Genomic DNA, 16823 nt, shown 5'->3' with positions numbered 1-16823 from the left:
ACCCCTCGTGCCTGGTTTGAGCGCTTCGTCTCAGTGGTGATTGCGGCTAGTTTTTGGCGAGTGCTCATTATCCTACACTTTTGGTCCACCATTCAACTCGTGATTGAACACATCTTTTACATGTCAATCATCACTAGCAACGACTCTAAGTACATTGCCTTGGTGAAGGCTTGTCATAGTGAATTTCTTATGTCCGCACGGTTGAGACTCCTATGGAGTCAACGTCCACCTTTGTGACCACCTCCGCTCCCTACCTAGATGGGCATCCTTTGCCTTGCTGCGGGTTGCTATGAGCACTGTTTCAATGCCACATCCCATGTTCCCTTTTTGTGTGACACCATAATCGCACACTCGAGCACCACCAATGGTGAGCAGGAGCTCGGACAGTCGACGCGTACCTGGATTATGCACGGGACGAGCCGAGGACAACCCACAAACAGGAAAAGAACACCCAGCCAGATCGGCGGGGTACGAAGAAGCAAATGGATGCCGGATAAAGTCCCTCTACTGCCAGTGCCGCCAGTCTCTACCTCTGTTGCCTTATCTACCAGATATTTTCAAGAGCGGCATCATTGCCTTGCGTCACTTGTGATCTCTCATCCTTAGTTCGACGTGATATTCTTGGCGAGTGCTCATTATCCAAAACTTTCGGTCCACCATTCAACCCATGATCGAACACTTCTCCTACAAGTCGATCATCTCTGGCAACGACTCTAAGTACATTGCCTTGGTGAAGGCTCGTGGTCGAACACTTCTACATGTCGATCATCACTGGCACCAGGATCATCACTAGCAACGTCTACCTTTGTGACCACCTTCGCTCCCTACCGGTCTTGATGGGCATCCTTTGCCTTTCTGCGGGTTGCTCCAAGCACTGTCTCAATCCCACATCCTGTGTTCCCTTTATGTGTGACACCATAACCGCACGCTCGAGCACCACCAATGGTGAGCGGGAGCTTGGACAGTCAACGCGTACCTGGATTATGCACGAGACGAGCCGAGGACAAGCGCTACCAAAAGTCAAGGCCAAGGGCGCACAGTAGGATAACCCGAGGTGCTTAATAAAACACATGGCACACAACCCGCAAACAGGAAAGGAACACCTAGCCAGATCGGCGGGGTACGAAGAGTGCACAGGCAAGTGGGATGCCGGATCAAGTCCCTGTATTGCCAGTGCCGCCAGTCTCTGCCTCTGTTGCCTTGTCTACCAGATATTTTCAAGAGTGGCATCATCACCTTGGGTCACTTGTGATCTCTCATCCTTAGTTTGACGTGGTCTTCTTGGATCAATCTCTGATGATGTCTCTAATACGTGGTCCAGTTACCTCATCTCTCATCCTTGTTCACTCTGATCTCGAGGGATCTTCTCCCTTTGCGTCCGCTAGTGACTTCTCTCAACACACCTGGATATATACTTTATTTCTTCTCGTACTGAGGTCTTATCTATAAGCCTTTTGCAGCCATGGTTCACACTCAATTCTCTACGCCTATTCATGTGTTCTATGGTGACTCAGGTGGAGAATATATCTCCAAGCTGTTGCATGGAATCCTTGCTGAGCAGACTTTGATTCTCTTATCCTAGTGCTCATGCTCAAAATGGCGTGGCCGAGCGCAAGCATCGTCACCTTCTTGAGACGGCTCCTCCATTGATGGTCACCGCCTCTCTTTCACCACACTTTTGGGCCGAGTATGTATCCACTTCCATCTAATCAACCTTCAGCAAAGCAATCCATTGCTCTATAGGGTGGCGCTCCTTTCGACCATCTATTTGATTCTTTCCTGATTATTCAGCGCTTCAATATTTTGGTTGTGTTTGTTATGTCCTTGCCCACGTGAACGCACTAAACTGACTGCTCAGTCCGTTGAGTGTGTCTTCTAAGGATACAACGATGAGCATAAGGGATCATGTTGGGTGTCGGATGCCTATTTCTCGAGATATGACTTTTGATGAGTCTCATCCCTTCTACCCGCGTCCATCTTCCTTGACGTTTTCAATGGAGATCTTTTTTTTAATCCAACACTCTTGTCACTCCCTTACCATTCATTGTACTTCTCATGCTTCTCCCAAAATTGCAGATACAATTGAAGGAAATATGCCCTAGAGGCAATAATAAAGTTATTATTTATTTCCTTATATCATGATAAATGTTTATTATTCATGCTAGAATTGTATTAACCGGAAACATAATACATGTGTGAATACATAGACCGGAAACAGAGTGTCACTAGTATGCCTCTACTTGACTAGCTCGTTAATCAAAGATGGTTATGTTTCCTAACCATGGACAAAGAGTTGTTATTTGATTAACGGGATCACATCATTAGGTGAATGATCCGATTGACATGACCCATTCCATTAGCTTAGCACCCGATCGTTTAGTATGTTGCTATTGCTTTCTTCATGACTTATACATGTTCCTATGACTATGAGATTATGCAACTCCCGTTTGCCGGAGGAACACTTTGTGTGCTACCAAACGTCACAACGTAAATGGGTGATTATAAAGGTGCTCTACAGGTGTCTCCAAAGGTACATGTTGGGTTGGCGTATTTCGAGATTAGGATTTGTCACTCCGATTGTCGGAGAGGTATCTCTGGGCCCTCTCGGTAATGCACATCACATAAGCCTTGCAAGCATTGCAACTAATGAGTTAGTTGCGAGATGATGTATTACGGAACGAGTAAAGAGACTTGCCGGTAACGAGATTGAACTAGGTATTGAGGTACCGACGATCGAATCTCGGGCAAGTAACATACCGATGACAAAGGGAACAACGTATGTTGTTATGCGGTCTGACCGATAAAGATCTTCGTAGAATATGTAGGAGCCAATATGAGCATCTAGGTTCCGCTATTGGTTATTGACCGGAGACGTGTCTCGGTCATGTCTACATTGTTCTCGAACCCGTAGGGTCCGCACGCTTAAGGTTTCGATGACAGTTATATTATGAGTTTATGAGTTTTGATGTACCGAAGGAGTTCGGAGTCCCGGATGAGATCGGGGACATGAAGAGGAGTCCCGAAATGGTCGAGACGTAAAGATCGATATATTGGACGACTATATTCGGACATCGGAAAGGTTCCGAGTGATTCGGGTATTTTTCGGAGTACCGGGTAGTTACGGGAGAAGCAATGGGCCTTGATGGGCTTTAGTGGGAAGAGGAGAAAGGGCCAAGGGGCTGCTGCGCCCCCCTCCCCTCTGGTCTGAATTGGACTAGGGAAAAGGGGGCCGGCCACCTTTCCTTCTCCTCCACTTCCTTCTCCCTTCCTCCCCTCTTGGTGGACTCCTACTAGGACTTGGAATCCTAGTAGGACTCCACATCCTGGCCGCACCAATTGCCTTGGCCGGCCTCCTCCTCCTCCATCCTTTATATACTGAGGCAAGGGGCACCCCATAGACACAAGTTGATCTTCGTGATCGTTCCTCAGCCGTGTGCGGTGCCCCCCTCCAGCATATTCCACCTCGGTCATATTGTAGCGGTGCTTAGGCGAAGCCCTGCGACGGTAGAACATCAAGATCGTCACGACGCCGTCGTGCTGACGGAACTCCTCCCCGACGCTTTGCTAGATCGGAGCCCGGGGATCGTCATCGAGCTGAACATGTGCTAGAACTCGGAGGTGCCGTAGTTTCGCTGCTTGATCAGTCGGGCCGTGGAGACGTACGACTACATCAACCAAACGCTTCCGTTGTCGATCTACAAGGGTACGTAGATCACACTCTCCCCTCTCATTGCTATGCATCACCATGATCTTGCGTGTGCGTAGGAAATTTTTTGAAATTAGTACGTTCCCCAACAGTGGCATCCGAGCCTAGGTTTTATATGTTGATGTTATATGCACGAGTAGAACACAAGTGAGTTGTGGGCGATATAAGTCATACTGCTTACCAGCATGTCATACTTTGGTTCGGCGGTATTGTTGGACGAAGCGGCCCGGACCAACATTACGCGTACGCTTACGCGAGACCGGTTCTCCCGATGTGCTTTGCACAGAGGTGGCTTGCGGGTGATAGTTTCTCCAACTTTAGTTGAACCGAGTGTAGCTACGCCCGGTCCTTGCGAAGGTTAAAACAGCACCAACTTGACAAACTATCGTTGTGGTTTTGATGCGTAGGTAAGATGGGTTCTTGCTTAAGCCCGTAGCAGCCACGTAAAACTTGCAACAACAAAGTAGAGGACGTCTAACTTGTTTTTGCAGGGCATGTTGTGATGTGATATGGTCAAGACATGATACTAAATTTTATTGTATGAGATGATCATGTTTTGTAACCGAGTTATCGGCAACTGGCAGGAGCCATATGGTTGTCGCTTTATTGTATGCAATGCAATCGCGCTGTAATGCTTTACTTTATCACTAAGCGGTAGCGATAGTCGTGGAAGCATAAGATTGGCGAGACGACAACGATGCTACGATGGAGATCAAGGTGTCGCGCCGGTGACGATGATGATCATGACGGTGCTTCGGAGATGGAGATCACAAGCACAAGATGATGATGGCCATATCATATCACTTATATTGATTGCATGTGATGTTTATCTTTTATGCATCTTATCTTGCTTTGATTGACGGTAGCATTATAAGATGATCTCTCACTAATTATCAAGAAGTGTTCTCCCTGAGTATGCACCGTTGCAAAAGTTCTTCGTGCTGAGACACCACGTGATGATCGGGTGTGATAGGATCTACGTTCAAATACAACGGGTGCAAAACAGTTGCACACGCGGAATACTCAGGTTATATTTGACGAGCCAAGCATATACAGATATGGCCTCGGAACACGGAGACCGAAAGGTTGAGCGTGAATCATATAGTAGATATGATCAACATAGTGATGTTCACCAATGAAACTACTCCATCTCACGTGATGATCGGACATGGTTTAGTTGATTTGGATCACGTGATCACTTAGAGGATTAGAGGGATGTCTATCTAAGTGGGAGTTCTTAAGTAATATGATTAATTGAACTTTAATTTATCATGGACTTAGTCCTGGTAGTATTAGCATATCTATGTTGTAGATCAATAGCTCGCGTTGTTGCTTTCATATGTTTATTTTGATATGTTCCTAGAGAAAAATTGTGTTGAAAGATGTTAGTAGCAATGATGCGGATTGGATCCGTGATCTGAGGTTTATCCTCATTGCTGCACAGAAGAATTATGTCCTTGATGCACCGCTAGGTGACAGACCTATTGCAGGAGCAGATGCAGACGTTATGAACGTTTGGCTAGCTCAATATGATGACTACTTGATAGTTTAGTGCACCATGCTTAACGGCTTAGAATCGGGACTTCAAAGACGTTTTGAACGTCATGGACCATATGAGATGTTCCAGGAGTTGAAGTTAATATTTCAAGCAAATACCCGAGTTGAGAGATATGAAGTCTCCAACAAGTTCTATAGCTAAAAGATGGAGGAGAATCGCTCAACTAGTGAGCATGTGCTCAGGTTGTCTGGGTACTACAATCGCTTGAATCAAGTGGAAGTTAATCTTCCAGATAAGATAGTGATTGACAGAATTCTCTAGTCACCATCACCAAGTTAGTAGAACTTCGTGATGAACTATAATATGCAAGGGATAACGGAAACAATTCCCAAGCTCTTCGTGATGCTGAAATCGACGAAGGTAGAAATCAAGAAAAACATCAAGTGTTGATGGTTAACAAGACCACTAGTTTCAAGAAAAGGGCAAAGGAAAGAAGGGGAACTTCAAGAAGAACAGCAAGCAAGTTGCTGCTCAAGTGAAGAAGCCCAAGTCTGGTCCTAAGCCTGAGACTAAGTGCTTCTACTACAAAGGGACTGGTCACTGGAAGCGGAACTACCCCAAGTGATTGGCGGATAAGAAGGATGGCAAAGTGAACATAAGTATATTTAATATACATGTTATTGATGTGTACTTTACTAGTGTTTATAGCAACCCCTAAGTATTTGATACTAGTTCAGTTGCTAAGATTAGTAACTCGAAACGGGAGTTGCAGAATGAACAGAGACTAGTTAAGGGTGAAGTGACGATGTGTGTTCGAAGTGGTTCCAAGATTGATATGATCATCATCGCACACTCCCTGATTAGTGTTGAACCTAAATAAGTGTTATTTGGTGTTTGCGTTGAGCATGAATATGATTTGATCATGTTTATTGTAATACGGTTATATTTAAGTAAAAGAATAAAGTGTTGTTCTGTTTACATGAATAAAACCTTATATGGTTACACACCCAATGAAAATAGTTCATTGGATCTCGATCGTAGTGATACACATATTCATAATATTGAAACCAAAAGATGCGAAGTTAATAATGATAGTGCAACTTATTTGTGGCACTGCCGTTTAGGTCATATTGGTGTAAAGCGCATGAAGAAACTCCATGCTGATGGGATTTTGGAATCACTTGATTATGAATCACTTGGTACTTGCGAACCATGCCTTATGGGCAAGATGACTAAAGACTCCGTTCTCCGGAACAATGGAGCGAGTAACTGACTTATTGGAAATAATACATACTGATGTATGCGATCCAATGAGTGTTGAAGCTCGCGGCAAGTATCATTATTTTCTGACCTTCACAGATGATTTGAGCAGATATGGGTATATCTACTTGATGAAACACAAGTCTGAAACATTTGAAAAGTTCAAAGAATTTCAGAGTGAAGTGGAGAATCATCGTAACAAGAAAATAAAAAAAATTCTACGATATGATCGCAGAGGTAAAATATTTGAGTTACGAGTTTGGCCTTCAGTTAAAACAATGTGAAATAATTTCACTACTCACGCCACCTGGAACACCACAATGTAATGGTGTGTCCGAACGTCATAACCGTACTTTATTAGATATGGTGCGACCTATGATGTTTCTTACCGATTTACCACTATCGTTTTGGGGTTATGCATTAAAGACAGCTGCATTCACGTTTAAAAGGGCACCATCTAAGTCCGTTGAGACGACACAATCTGAACTGTGGTTTGGCAAGAAACCAAAGTTGTCGTTTCTTAAAGTTTGGGATTGTGATGCTTATATGAAAAGGTTTCATCCTGATAAGCTCAAAACCAAATCGGAGAAATATGTCTTCATAGGATACCCAAAGGAAACTGTTGGGTACACCTTCTATCACAGATCCAAAGGCAAGACATTCGTTGCTAAGAATGGATCCTTTCCAGAGAAGGAGTTTCTCTCGAAAGAAGTGAGTGGGAGGAAAGTAGAAAACTTGATAAGGTAATTGTACCTTCTCCCTTATTGGAAAGTAGTTCATCACAAAATCTGTTCTTGTGACTACTACACCAGTTAGTGAGGAAGCTAATGATGATGATCATGAAACTTCAGAACAAGATACTACTGAACCTCGTAGATCAACCAGAGTGAGATCCGCGCCAGAGTGGTACGGTAATCCTGTTCTGGAAGTCATGCTACTAGATCATGATGAACCTATGAACTATGAGGAAGCGATGATGAGCCCAGATTCCGCGAAATGGTTTGAGGCCATGAAATCTGAGATATGATCCATGTATGAGAACAAAGTTTGGACTTTGGTTGACTTGCCCGATGATCGGCAAGCAATAGAAAATAAATGGATCTTCAAGAGGAAGACGGACGCTGATAGTAGTGTTACTATCTACAAAGCTAGACTTGTCGAAAAATGTTTTTGACAAAGTTCAAGGTGTTGACTACGATGAAATTTTCTCACTCGTAGCGATGCTTAAGTCTGTCCAAATCATGTTAGCAATTGCCGCAATTTTATGAAATCTGGCAAATGGATAAACAAAACTACATTCCTTAATGGATTTAAAGAAGAGTTGTATATGATACAACCAGAAGGTTTTGTCAATCCTAAAGGTGCTAACAAAATATGCAAGCTCCAGCGATCCATCTATGGACTGGTGCAAGCATCTTGGAGTTGGAATATACGCTTTGATAAGTTGATCAAAGCATATAGTTTTATACAGACTTGCGGTGAAGCCTGTATTTACAAGAAAGTGAGTGGGAGCACTACAGCATTTCTGATAAGTATATGTGAATGACATATTGTTGATCGGAAATAATGTAGAATTATTCTGTAAAGCATAAAGGAGTGTTTGAAAGGAATTTTTCAAAGAAAGACTTCGGTGAAGCTGCTTACATATTGAGCATCAAGATTTATAGAGATAGATCAAGACACTTGATAAGTTTTTTCAATGAGTACATACCTTGACAAGATTTTGAAGTAGTTCAAAATGGAATAGTCAAAGAAAGAATTCTTTCCTGTGTTACAAGGTGTGAAGTTGAGTAAGACTCAAAGCCCGACCACGGCAGAAAATAGAATGAGAATGAAAGTCATTCCCTATGCCTTGGCCATAGGTTCTATAAAGTATGCCATGCTGTGTACCAGATCTATTGTATACCCTAAACTGATTTTGGCAAGGGAGTACAATAGTGATCTAGGAGTAGATCACTGGACAGCGGTCAAAATTATCCTTAGTGGAATAAGGATATGTTTCTCGATTATGGACATGACAAAAAGGATTCGTCGTAAAGGGTTACGTCGATGCAAGTTTTGACACTGATCCAGATGACTCTAAGTCTCAATCTGGATACATATTGAAAGTGGGAGCAATTAGCTAGAGTAGCTCTGTGCAGAGCATTGTTGACATGGAAATTTGCAAAATACATACGGATCTGAATGTGGCAGACCCGTTGACTAAACTTCTCTCACAAGCAAAACATGATCACACCTTAGTACTCTTTGGGTGTTAATCACATAGCGATGTGAACTAGATTACTGACTCTAGTAAACCCTTTGGGTGTTGATCACATATCAATGTGAACTATGGGTGTTAATCACATGGTGATGTGAACTATGCTGTTAAATCACATGGTGATGTGAACTAGATTATTGACTCTAGTGCAAGTGGGAGACTGAAGGAAATATGCCCTAGAGGCAATAATAAAGTTATTATTTATTTCCTTATATCATGATAAATGTTTATTATTCATGCTAGAATTGTATTAACCGGAAACATAATACATGTGTGAATACATAGACAAACAGAGTGTCATTAGTATGCCTCTACTTGACTAGCTCGTTAATCAAAGATGGTTATGTTTCCTAACCATGGACAAAGAGTTGTTATTTGATTAACGGGATCACATCATTAGGTGAATGATCTGATTGACATGACCCATTCCATTAGCTTAGCACCCGATCGTTTAGTATGTTGCTATTGCTTTCTTCATGACTTATACATGTTCCTATGACTATGAGATTATGCAACTCCCGTTTGTCGGAGGAACACTTTGTGTGCTACCAAACGTCACAACGTAAATGGGTGATTATAAATGTGCTCTACAGGTGTCTCCAAAGGTACATGTTGGGTTGGCGTATTTCGAGATTAGGATTTGTCACTCCGATTGTCGGAGAGGTATCTCTGGGCCCTCTCGGTAATGCACATCACATAAGCCTTGCAAGCATTGCAACTAATGAGTTAGTTGCGAGATGATGTATTACGGAACGAGTAAAGAGACTTGTCGGTAACGAGATTGAACTAGGTATTGAGGTACCAACGATCGAATCTCGGGCAAGTAACATACCGATGACAAAGGGAACAACGTATGTTGTTATGCGGTCTGACCGATAAAGATCTTCGTAGAATATGTAGGAGCTAATATGAGAATCCAGGTTCCGCTATTGGTTATTGACCGGAGACGTGTCTCGGTCATGTCTACATTGTTCTCGAACCCGTAGGGTCCGCACGCTTAAGGTTTCGATGACAGTTGTATTATGAGTTTATGAGTTTTGATGTACCGAAGGAGTTCGGAGTCCCGGATGAGATCGGGGACATGACGAGGAGTCTCGAAATGGTCGAGACGTAAAGATCGATGTATTGGACGACTATATTCGGACATCGGAAAGGTTCCGAGTGATTCGGGTATTTTTCAGAGTACCGAGTAGTTACGGGAGAAGCAATGGGCCTTGATGGGCTTTAGTGGGAAGAGGAGAAAGGGCCAAGGGGCTGCTGCGCCCCCCTCCCCTCTGGTCCGAATTGGACTAGGGAAAAGGGGGCCGGCCACCTTTCCTTCTCCTCCACTTCCTTCTCCCTTCCTCCCCTCTTGGTGGACTCCTACTAGGACTTGGAATCCTAGTAGGACTCCACATCCTGGCCGCACCAATTGCCTTGGACGGCCTCCTCCTCCTCCATCCTTTATATACTAAGGCAAGGGGCACCCCATAGACACAAGTTGATCTTCATGATCGTTCCTTAGCCGTGTGCGGTGCCCCCCTCCAGCATATTCCACCTCGGTCATATTGTAGCGGTGCTTAGGCGAAGCCCTGCGATGGTAGAACATCAAGATCGTCACCACGCCGTCGTGCTGACGGAACTCCTCCCCGACGCTTTGCTGGATCGGAGCCCGGGGATCGTCATCAAGCTGAACGTGTGCTAGAACTCGGAGGTGCCGTAGTTTCGGTGCTTGATCGGTCGGGCCGTGGAGACGTACGACTACATCAACCAAACGCTTCTGTTGTCGATCTACAAGGGTACGTAGATCACACTCTCCCCTCTCGTTGCTATGCATCACCATGATCTTGCGTGTGCGTAGGAATTTTTTTGAAATTACTACGTTCCCCAACACCAATGTCATCATCTCCTATGATTTCCTCACCTCGCTTATCACAGGATTCTACACCTTCATCAGTTTTGGCTTCCTTGTCTCCATCACCTGAGTTTATCCCGATGATTTCTGCTCGTATTCTGCCATCTTTTCCTCACTTCTATATACATCGTCCGCATGTTGTAAATGTGTCTACTGATGTGCCACTTCCCCTCTCGTCCTACTTATGGCTTGCTTCCTTGTCCACTTCCGCCTTTTAACCGCCTTGGTCTTCCAAGAGTTGGCACTCGTGTTCTTGAGCCGACTTCTTATCGTGATGTTATTCATACCAAATGACATCTTGCGATGGCAAAGAAGATTGTTGATCTTGAGCACATCGGCACGTGTGATATTGTTTCTCTTCCTCCTCTTGTTCGTCCCATCACTTGGTGGGAATGTTATGACTCACTTTGACTTTTTATATGTTCCTTCTTTTGCTCATGTTCCTCGACTTTACTACACTCATGGTCCGTGTGTTGTCGATTCTTCTGATAAGCCATCTCCCTCGACTATTATATCTTCTTCTGTTGGAAACGCACCGCCTCAAGCTTAGCCTACTTATGCTTTTTGAGCTCGCCCACTTCTGCCTATTGACCGCTATGGTTACTACTCAGCTCTTCGCGAGACAACTTCTTGCCGTGAGGTTATTTATCCCAAAAGGCTGCATGTGATGGCATCATAGCTTGGTGCTCTTGCCCGCATCGGCACGTGGAATCTCATTTCCCTTCCTCCTCGTTCTCGTCTCATCACTTGCAAGTGGGTCTACAAGGCTAAGACTGATGATACTCTTGAGCATAACAAAGCTTGTTTACTGGTGAGAACATGGTCATGACTACAAAGAGACAATTTCTCCTATATATATGGCCCACATGACCACTCTTCGCACACTTCTCAATGTGGCTTTCTATTCGCCGCTAGTCTGTCTCTCAACTTGATGTCAAGACAGCCTACAACTAGCCACCACCTCGGTTCTCTTCCTAATGGCATGGTTTTTCGTCTTCGTCGCTGTCTATATGGCCCTAAGCAAACCCCCCATGCTTGCTTTGAGCGCTTCATCTCAGTGGTGATTGCGACTAGATTTTGGCGAGTGCTCATTATCCTACACTTTCGGTCACCATTCACCTCATGGTCGAACACTTCTTCTACATGTTGGTCATCACTGGCAACGACTCTAAGTACATTGCCTTGGTGAAGGCTTGTGGTCGAACACTTCTACATGTCGATCATCACTGGCACCGGGATCATCACTAGCAACGTTGACCTTTGTGACCACCTTCGCTCCCTACCATTCTTGATGGGCATCCTTTGCCTTTCTGTGGATTGCTACAAGCACTGTCTCAATCACACATCTTGTGTTCCCTTTATGTGTGACACCATAATCGCACGCTCGAGCACCACCAATGGGGAGCGGGAGCTCAGACAGTCGACACGTACCTGGATTATGCACGAGACGGGCCGAGGACAGACGCTACCAAAAGTAAAGGCCAAGGGCGCACAGTAGGAGAACCCGGGGTGCTTAATCAAGCACGTGGCACACAACCCGCAAACAGGAAAGGAACACCTAGCCAGATCGGCGGGGTATGAAGAGTGTTGAAGTCTTATCTATAAGCCTTTTGCTGCCATGGTTCACACTCAATTCTCTACGCCTATTCATGTGTTCTATGGTGACTCTGGTGGAGAGTATATCTCCAAGCTGTTGCATGGAATCCTTGCTGAGCGGACTTTGGTTCTCTTATCCTGGTGCTCATGCTCAAAATGGCGTGGTTGAGCGCAAGCATCGTCACCTTCTTGAGACAGCTCCTCCATTGCCGGTCACCGCCTCTCTTTCACCACACTTTTGAGCCGAGTCTGTCTCCACTTCCATCTATCTCATCTTCCTTTAGCAAAGCAATCCATTGCTCTGCAGGGTGGCGCTCCTTTCGACCGTCTATTTGATTCTTTCCTGATTATTCAGGGCTTCAATTGTTTGGTTGTGTTTGTTATGTCCTTGCCCACGTGAACGCACCAAACTGACTGCTCAGTGCGTTGAGTGTGTCTTCTTAGGATATAACGATGAGCATAAGGGATCATGTTGGGCGTCGGATGCCTACTTCTTGGGATATGACTTTTGATGAGTCTCATCCCTTTTACCCGCGTCCATCTTCCTCGACCTTTTCAATGGAGGAGATCTCTTCTTTTTTTTAATCCAACACTACTGTGACTCCCTTATCTATTCATTGTAATGCTCCTGCTTCTCCCATAATGTAGATGTTATGATTATATATTTGTTTCAATACAAAAATGTGTGCAGAAGATGGCAGTACATGATTTTCATTCATGTCCACTTGCTGCATTGCTCCAAGTCAGCCTTTGTGTTTCATTAGGCACCTTTTTCTTGCATGCAACGAAAGTGATATATTTCTCCCTTCCCTCTTGCCCCACCACCATTCTCTTCATCCACCCTTACTCTAGCATTGTTGGTGCTAGTCATGGACTCATAGCTGTTGTTCCTAATGGCTACACATATTCTTGCACCACTATATGCTTCTTGCCACATCTTGAACGCATATATCGCTCGCATCAAATTCTAACCGAAACACCATGCAATTATAGTGCAACTATCAAACCCAGGCAAAGAAGGCTTAATGTCAAAGGGTGTAAAATTGGGCTGGGTTTTTGGGATGTCTTCTTGACGAACAAATCTGACAGTAGCCAAAGCGACCACTACAGAACAATTCATTTCCACAATTTCACCCTTCACGTCTGCTCCTCGACTCTATTTTCACTCTCTTTGTTACAACACATGACTCTCCATTATGACCTGACAACTAGGAAGAGACATTAAGCGAAACACATTAACACGAATGTCAACTCTGCAGACAAATATTTAGTTATACTGGGGCAATAATCAAATTCACCTCCGGCTCCAAACCAATCAAGGCATAGGGCAAAATTTAACAAGGATACTAAATATTACAAGCTACAACACGGGATCGCTAGTTTCATCTCGGTCCCAATAGCCTCCAACACCCAGCCGAAACAGACCGAGCCACCATCTTCTTTATCTCCGGTGGCTACAGAATAGCAAAAGGATAGAGCGCTATTGATTACATGGCTGTTTCAGCGAACTGCGACATGAAAAATGATGTTATTCGCTCATGCTTCCTACCCTGCCAACTACGACCATATCGTACCCCTGAAATCACTTAATGTAGTGGAACTCCTTTTCTGTGACAACTTTGCAAGAAGTCAAATATGTATTCTTCCTCCTCTTTTGTACTCCACCATCATGTGTCACCATCTTCTTCAAATCCGGTGAACCTTCTAGTGATTCTCATAATCATCTGCTGATAGACACCTCAGTGATACTATGGCTAAAGATGTGTGCATGTCGTTATAGACATATACATATCCTCACACTATGGAATAGCATAGAGGTAAACATCAACACGTTGCAAGGAACAAAGTTTTCTATCTGAGAGAGAAGCAAACATATTTAAGACTGCTCATAACAAATGCCAGTAATTTCCGCGCTTTAAAATCAACAATGCGTCAGCGGATCATTTAGAAAGTTATATGCTCATTGTATAGTGTTTCCTACAAATACACAACAATTCTTCCAGTATCATTGTTAGAGATGTGCTACTGTTAGTTGACATATCAAATTAATACCAAGACATGTATGGTGCCGTGGGTCCCTACGATGGTGTGGACGGGCCCCTTTTCCATGGCGGTACTCTGTAGCCTGCACACTCGGCGCCGTCGCCCTCGCGGTTCCGTGTGGATGACACATACCCGCCCGTTGTCCACGCCCAGCCACCGTCGAGATTCTCCAAGCTGGAGTTAGCGACCTACGACGGCACCGACGACCCCCTGAATTGGCTCAACCAATGCGACCAATTTTTCAGGGGGCAGTGCACGCTCGCGTCCGCGCACCTGGATCGCCTCCTATCATATATGAGGCGCCGCCCGGACGTGGTATTACACTCTCGAGCAAGACGAGGGCGGCATGCCACCATGGGAGCATTTCCGCGATCTGTGCCTCTTGCGCTTCGGTCCGCCTATACGCGGGAGCCGTCTGGCGGAGCTTGGGCACCTTTCGTTCCTCACCACAATGCAAGACTTCGCCGATCGCTTCCAGGCACTGGCATGCCACGCCCCCGGCGTTTCGGCTCGTCAGCGGGCTGAACTCTTCATCGACGGCCTACCGGACCACAGCCGCGTGGACGTGGAGATGCGCGGGCCACAGGACCTCCAGACGGTCATGTACTACGCCCGCGCGTTCGAGCGCCGCGCGGTGGCCATCGACCGCTCCGGGCCGAGGCCGCCACCCTGGCCGGAAGTTCCCGCGCAAGGTCGGCCTGCTCAGGCTTCTGCGGCGCCCCTTGCTGCGACCGCGGCGCGCCCCTTCCGCCGGCTCACCCCGGCCGAGCAACTCGAGGGTCGCCGCCAAGGGTTTTGCTTCAACTGCGACGAGCCCTACGTGCACGACCACGTCTGCCCGCGACTCTTCTACCTGGAGGCTGCGGACTACATTGAGGAGGACACCGCCGCCGCCGGGCTCGGCGACCTGCCCGCCCCAGCTGACGCGGAGGTGTTTGGCGCCCTTTGATCACCTCAAGGAATTCTGCAAGCACTTCCCCACCTTCCAGCTCGAGGATGAGCTGTTTGTGCAGGCGGGGAGAGATGTTATGGCCGGCATATACTACAGCCCAGGCAGTTAGGGGCCTGGCCCATTTATCTTATTGTTACTAGCTGAGTGCCCGTGCGTTGCCACGGAACATAATAATAAGTTTGAACGTCGCTCACCATTGTTATTCGCCTCCAACGCTGATCCAACCTTGCTAGTTGCTCATTGTTATATCTACTAACCCACAATAAGCCCTCTTGTAGCCCTGACAACCCCTCCTGCTTAAAGCGCTCACCCCACAAAATAGTATGATATCTTCTTCCCTATACAATGTACTCCCTCTGTTTCAAAATTAGTGTCAATTCAAATTTGAATTAAAACCTGACATTTATTTTGAAGGGAGAGAGTACTACTAAACCTAATACATGTGAGTCAAACCTGAATTCCAGATATACATACTTATCATCACGAGTTAAAAAAGTATCCCTGTGTTCTAATCTTGTATAGCTTGAGGAGATATTGGTCAATGTCTTGTACTCCACGAGGATGTATCCTGAAGAGAAAAAAATAAAGAATTTATGTGTCATATGTTGCTTATTACTACATTGTGACAAATATCAAATCACCAAACCAGCGTACATAGTGAAGTTTCGGAAGCTTGACATATTAGAATCAAATCAAATTATCTCAACTGTAGTAATGCAACATATATCTTTGCCCTGATGCTTCCTTGATAGTCTTGTTCGAAAATAAATTTCTCTCTAAAGTCTACCAAAGTAGCCTGATAGACAAGCAAGAAGCAAGTAAGCAAATACTAAAAAAAGAGAACACATATCCACATCAAAGGAAGCATCACTGCAGCCACTGCATCCACATAACTAAATAAGCATCCTATCAAGCAGACGCATCTGATACATCCATATTCAATCTATATTTTTTTCCAACTAAATAGTTGCTATGAAAAGCTCATATTGCTCGGCATTTTCTGAGTACCACCTATATCCTCATGGCCATTTTGACATAAGTCATGTATATATATAGGTCAAATGCTCTAACCATTTGCACACTGAAAAGACTGAAATCGCATGAGACGTCCATGACATTACACTCCAGAATGAGAAAAGCATGTAAAGTTAGATCATACAGTATTACTGACAATATCTGGACATAAACCGTACTTATTTTTTGACAAAGGGAATATGTTAATATCGCAAAGATACATAAACCCTACTTATTCCAAGTAAAGCACTATAATTGTAATCCTAGAAGTTTTACTATTGATAAAACTATATGAAACAACAAGTGCAACTGGCGGATGAGTTATCACTCCACGCTAACTACTACAGACATGTACTCTCTAATAGTAATCAAGGTGAATCCTTGTCCATGCCGAAAGGGAAAACATAGAAGAGGCTCGGCACTACTGGAATACATTTAGAAAAGGTCCTCTTGCCTTAACGACAGTACATGATTCATGGTAGTGTCCATTAGGAATCCTACATAGCTACTATGACTCAACGACTTGCAAAACCAGATTTATTAACAATTTACGTAACTGATGCTTGTCCTAGTCCTTACTCTGCACCTAGTAGCAGTGCT

The 16823-nt window shown here is 44.8% G+C and overlaps 1 pseudogene; it reads right to left on the bottom strand.

The window, feature by feature from the left end:
• Positions 1-14195: 14195 nt before the first annotated feature.
• LOC147964561 (uncharacterized) lies at positions 14196-15206 on the bottom strand (annotated as a pseudogene).
• Positions 15207-16823: the final 1617 nt, after the last annotated feature.

Source organism: Triticum urartu, chromosome 6A, assembly GCF_056163025.1.
Source record: "Triticum urartu cultivar PI428250 chromosome 6A, HENAU_Tu73, whole genome shotgun sequence".
NCBI classification, from domain to species: domain Eukaryota; kingdom Viridiplantae; phylum Streptophyta; class Magnoliopsida; order Poales; family Poaceae; genus Triticum; species Triticum urartu.
This window is presented reverse-complemented; position numbering and strand designations above follow the sequence as displayed.